This window comes from Patella vulgata, chromosome 5 (genome assembly GCF_932274485.2).
Source record: "Patella vulgata chromosome 5, xgPatVulg1.2, whole genome shotgun sequence".
In the NCBI taxonomy this organism is placed as follows: domain Eukaryota; kingdom Metazoa; phylum Mollusca; class Gastropoda; family Patellidae; genus Patella; species Patella vulgata.
In genome coordinates this window covers 67,941,600-67,948,312 of record NC_065883.2, presented here as the reverse complement: position 1 = coordinate 67,948,312, position 6,713 = coordinate 67,941,600, and positions in this window count along the sequence as shown.

Genomic DNA, 6,713 nt, shown 5'->3' with positions numbered 1-6,713 from the left:
CAAGGAGAAAAAGAAAATATCAACATTTTATGAATGACCCTTTTAAGAACATTAGGTTTGTATGACGCGTTCCGTGCTCTGATATGAATCAAAATTTAATTTTCCACTTGAAATTTTAATATGGTAGATTAGACTATATAAACACATTAAAATTAGATTTAGATCTACTACAAGTACAAGCAAAACGTTTTTTGTCGGACGAGGGGTGGTAATGACTAATGAAAAGGATTTGCCTACGGCTACAGTACACACAATTATACATTATTACAAATTTTAATTTTGTCAGTGGGTTTCCCGTCGACTTATTATAACTATTATAGTTTCATTCAAATCCAGAAATATCAGAGTTGCCACTTAATGCTTAATTAAACCCAATATGTAGGCCTACACTGAACACGAAAAGGGCAGCATCATATTTTAACCCATGGCCACCAATTACAACAGATTAATGCTATAATATTCCTGAGGGTGGGTGGCCGGTCGATTGGTTTAACATATGAGCTTTAGATCATAACATTTGTCATAAATAGTGTAACATGGATTTATTGCCCACTACGTGACAAGAAGTAGGGTGGCGTGTCCGCAACCTCATAGGTTTTCTTGGCCGGGTCCTCTAGCTGGTTTCCGCCGATAGCTACATCTAGATACCCCTATGCGAGTAGAAGTAATTGATTGATTACTCAAATAAAATTAAACCATTACTGAAATGACCTAGTTTTTGTCCAGTGGACGTTTCGATTCCCCTGTTGTACGTGACAAGGAGTAGAGTCGCTTGTCCAAACTCGTGGGTTTTCTCCAGATCCTCCGACTACTAAAGATCCCTATGCACAAGCAAATTATTGAAATAAAATTGAACATGTGTTAGTCCTGAAATGACCTAGTTTGTGTTGACTGGAGTTAAACTCTCTCTCTCTCTCTCTCTTCATTTCTTTCTCTCTGACTACATTCCCAGACAATACACCTGACAACCAAAGTTAAGATTTTTGACACCAAATCTTAAATACAAGAAGAACAGGTTTCACCACACAATTAACAAGTGAATCAATTAAAATAATTTTTGTTTTGTTCCAGACAAATGCAATGATTGCCTTCTACAGAACATAACAGTAGAATGACAGAAACACCATTGAAATTGAACACTGCTAGGAATCTGCAAAATATTATGAGCTCTTCTTGTATTGAGAAAGAACTTCAGTGTGTCCTGCACTGGTTTCAAGGGTGGAGTCCTATGCAGAAGGACGATTTTTTAAAAGACATGATTGATAAAGCCGTTCCAAATAATGTTGATGCGCTATTTGATGCAATGGATACAATGACAGTGGCAGATAAACCTCCATCAATATTCCAGTGCCAAATTAAATTATTTTCTCAGTGGTTTCAAGGATGGAATAATGCTGAAAGAAATCAACTGATTCAGCAGTTGCAAATCGTAGATCCTAACTTTGTAGCAAAATTTAATTTTGAAGTGGAGAAATTAAATGGAAATTCCGGATAATGAATTGGGGTATTTAAAGTTTAAAATTTTGTCCTACAAGCCACTGATCTGCCTTTACATTTTTCAGTCAATATCGTCAGTTTTCATGGTTTACATGTAAGTCCATGCTAAAATGTACTTAAATTGGTTATTTTACATTTGAGAAAACAAAATCAGAATGTCAATTTTAGATAATCTCCCGGGTTGGATTCAATCAAAATATTTTACCCAACATTTACAGGTGGCACTGGTTTGTTTATATCCTCTGCAGAGGATGCCTTTGTAAATCCTGAATGGAATTGAACCTTTTTTTACCTGATATTCCTTTCAGAGATTCAGCATTCACAAACTTCTACGAAAGAGAAAATTCATGGATACATTAAATACTCTTGACACCCATATGGAGGAGGCGTTATATTCACGGGTCAGACTTTATCATGCTAGTACTTAGGGCCGTCTTTATTATCCAAGTCGGAGCAGAAAATTAGAATTTCGAATGATTAAATGTAATGTTGATAACTCCAAAACCCCTGGGTGGATTTCGTTGGATTTTCTGTATGATGTACAGGAGAAGGACATTTTCAAGTTGGTACCAAAAAACCTTCTAAAGGAATTAGTGGTGGGTCTTTCTGTATTTTTGCTAGACTAATTTAGGGTAGTGGCACCACTTTTCACATAAATCTTTAATAACTCCTAATATGGGCCATGTTTAATAAGGGCCATTTTAATAGCAATCCTGATCAAATCTTGGTACATCACTTGCTGTTAATGTGGCAAGGTTTCTTTCCCAATAACCTAAATTCCTAACTTAACTCTGAGAATACTTTGTGAACTCAGGGCCTGATGTCTGTCTGACTCTTGTCATTATGGCCTACACAGATTTGTAATAATCCAACACAAGAAACAGTATTATATCTTTCTAATGACTCCATGTTAATATGCCCTGCAAACCATTCTTGCTGGATAATCAAGACTTAACACTGTAGACAAATGAAATTCTGGGGTCAAAGAATGGATCACCAAGTCTGTGAGGATATGTTTGATTGAAATATATTTGGTTGAATTTTAATTCTGAATGTTGTTGTTTTTGTTTTTTAACTGAGCCTCTTTTACATAACTTTTAAAATGTAAATATTGAAATCCAGATACGAATACAGAACACAGATTTACCTCCCCTTTAATGACATAAATGCGTCGGATTACAGAGAGTTTAAATTTTAAAGGGCATTTTTATGCAAATGATTTGTTATTATTATTTTTTCTACATGTTTTCACCCTTTCACTAATAAAATTAAATAGATACAAATGTACAAGTTGTATTTGCTGTACGATTGTTACAGAATGGAAATGTTTTTTCTATTAAAGAGGTTGGCCATGGAAGTGTTATGAGATGTTCTAGAAAGTATTAAGATGTATTTGTTACTAAAAATTCCATGTTTTTAATTTATACTGGTTTGATATGCGCTGTAACTGATACATTTGTAATTTATACTGGTTTCAATGTGTGCTTAACTAATACATTTGTAATTTATACTGGTTTCAATGTGTGCTGTAACTGATACATTTGTAATTTATACTGGTTTCAATGTGTGCTGTAACTGATACATTTGTAATTTATACTGATTTCAATGTGCACTGTAACTAATACATTTGTCATTTATACTGATACATTTATACTGGTTTCATTGGGGGCTGTAACGAATACATTTGTAATTTATGCTGGTTTTGTTGTGCGCTGTAACTGATTCAATTGTAATTTATACAGGTTTCGTTGGGCGCTGTAACGAATACCCGTCTTCATTAGCTCAGCTGGAGCAGAATAATAGGACACTAAAACACATTTCATTTCATTTTTTGTAATGAATACATTCGTAATTCCATGTTTATAACTTATACTCGTTCCTTTGTATTAAAAATATTTAAATATTTATATAACATATTTTATTTATTTATTTGATTGGATGAACAACGGTAGCTCAGTGAATACGCCGCCCTCCCCCTCCTCCAAGGTCCAATTCCCCCCCGGTCCAATCCCTGATTTCTCCTTGTCAAAGGTGCAGCTTTGTAAATACCAAAGGGAATTAAACCATTTCAGTAGGAGGACCCAGAGAAAACCCACAAAGTTAGGCAGACAATTTGACTCCTTGTCAAATACAAGTCTGGGATCGACACCACGCCACTTGACTCAATGACAAGCCGTATTCTCTAAAGCACACATGTTCAACCATTCAGCCACCCCACCCCACCCCACCCCCACCCTTCATCTATACACAATAAATAGAAGTTGCTAAGATTCCTCCTCAGGGAAAACTAGCTAAGGGAACTTTCATAATAAACTTCATATGGAAGCAGGTGGTTAATAAATGGGGAAGATGGTGAATGGGTGGTTGGGGGGGGGGGGGAGGAGGGATATTTATCCTGCTCCACCCACACCCCAACATACCTGAAAAACTGGCAAAGTATAAAAGAGAGTTAGAGAGAAATGGGGTTTAATGTCCACTCGACACAAACTAGGATAATTTGGGACTAACATATGTTTAACATTCTTCAATAATTCACTGGCGCATAGAGGTCTTTAGCAGTGGGAGAACCTGGAGAAAACCCATTGGGCTGGACCGGTCACCTTACTCCTTGTCACGTACAACCGGGGAATCGAAACCATGCCAGTTGATTCAATGACAGACCGCATGTGCATGCGCTAACCATTCAGCCTCCCCCACAAAGTATAAAGACAATACACAATCAAAATCACTTCTATTAAAAAATTAACTATTTCCAAATATTATTCAAATTATCAATTCTGACCAGGATTGATCCATGTGAAAGAATTGTTAATTACGATATGGCCATTCACACCCCCATCTTTATGTGCCTTAGAAAAAAGGAAATAGGTTTTAACGTCCCACTGTTCTGCTTTGACTGGGCTAATGAAGATGGGCATATGCCATACAGTGTGCTATGAGGGAAGTTTTGCCTGGGCAGTAGCACTATGGCCTATTCTTATATAGAATTCCAACTGCCAAGGGATCTTTTACATGCACACCAATGTATACATGGGACTTCGGATTTGCAACCCATCCAAATGACTAGACAGCTGTCCTTGTCAGGCCCGACTGACCTGGACCACTGACAAGGGGAAACCATGTCATAAGCCCCGTTTACACTTGGCCGCGATAAACGTGCCGTTCTAGGTACGGTACCAGGCCGTGATAAATTTGAAGAAATTGACCCGTTTACATTACTCTAAAATAACCGGTCTCAGAACCGTGCCAAGCACGCTAAATGTGGAACTCTTCACAGAAAAGTTATGATGGTTGATTTAGTTTGAGCAGCCATTTTGACAGAACTGATGACAGAGCTGTCAAAGTTTGCGGGGAAAAAGGTCAAGGTTCATTTGGCGCATGCGCAGTAATCTGTGCTCGGACCGGTTAGCGTTTACACTACGAAAATTTAAAGTGAGCCGGTTCTGGTACCGTTCCGAGACCACCTCACTTCAGTGGGCCAGATTGGCACTGTACCAGGCGCGGCACACTTACGTTTGACCCGTTTACACTACAAAAAAGCGAAGCTTACCGTACCTGGTACCGTGCCTGGTGCGCTTAAAATTTGTAATGTAAACAGGGTTTTAAAGTCCTGATGTGGGGATCAAACATGCGACCTCCAGGATAACAAGCCAGTGTCTTACCCACTTCGCCAATGTGGCTCCCCTATGTGTCTTAAAAAAATAAAGTAATAATAATTATATCTTTTAATACAAATCAGCCCCCTCTATTTTTAAATTATATTATTTATATTATAATGATGCATATTTTTACCATTTCAGATACACCGTATCTGGCTTTAATGTCCAAAATCTTTCACTATAATAATGCATATTTTTGATATTTGAGATATATGTGAACTTTCTATCTTATTTTGCTAAATACATGTAATAACAGTTGAGATATCTGAACCATCTGACTTGTGGTGCCTTTAATAGATGACATCTTTCACCAAATATAACTTTATTAAAGAACCTTTCACTAAAATAATGACATATTTTTGACACTTGAGATACTATACACCGTGTGTGAACCATCTGACTTTTATAGATGACATCTTTCACTAAATTTAAAGACCCTTTCACTAAAGTAATAACATATTTTTGATGCTTGAGATACTGTTCACCCTGTGTGAACCATCCAAATTATGGTGCCTATCATACAAGACATCTTTCACTAAATATAACTTTAAAGAAAGGAGTGATAGTTTGGACTTCCTTGGCTTATTGTCCCAGCTGATGTATTGTTAACATCCTTGTGATAGATAATCTTATAAAATATCTTGTGATGATGCAGACTACACAAGCCCGGAAATAGGCACCTGTCACAGACTTTATCAAGTACAAATTATCACACAACATAGCTATTACAATATGAATGTTGTAGATAATTTTTGTCTGACAAAGTCTGTGACTGGTGCCTTATGTCAAGGTTTGCTCCAATATGAAGTATTCTGCGCTATACAACAGTTTAGTCCTGGCTTGGGATTGAGGAACTGGCACAGCTCCTCATGTCTATTTCATCATCTATTGCCTCTACACAAATTATGTATGACATATCCCTGAGATTGAGACACTTATACCATATCACACAAATATTTGTCCATAATCAAGTCACTTTTTGTCCTTTCATGTGGCATTTATTTCTTTTTTTCATCAGGGTCCATTCCAGCACTTTTCTTTATTGCTCTCATAAATTCTTTGTTACTATTAGATCCAGTCGTAGAGTATCCAGCTTCTGTAGCCTTCTGTAATTAAAAAAATTCATAACCTTTAAAATCAAAGAGAGAGATGAAGAAATGGGGTTTAACGACTACTCTACAGAAACTAGATTATTTCAGGACTAACATATGGTTCAATTTTATTTGAATAATTCGCCTGCACTTCGGGGTCTTTAGCAGTGGGAGGAAACCGGAGAACCCGAGGAAAACCATCAAGGTTAGACCCTACTCCTTGTAACATACAAGCAGGGAATCAAAACTATTTGACTCAATGACAGACCTTATGATCCAACATGCATACCTTAGACCATCTGATCTAACTTGATCGAAAATTTGCAAGCAACAAAATTAGCCTATGCATTTCATATCAATTCCTCCTGGACGGAAAAAAAAACCCAATTCCTTTATTTGAAATAAATCTAACAACCCTGACTGCTAGAATGTTCAGAAGAAATCATGGATTGAAGTGGCAACAAAA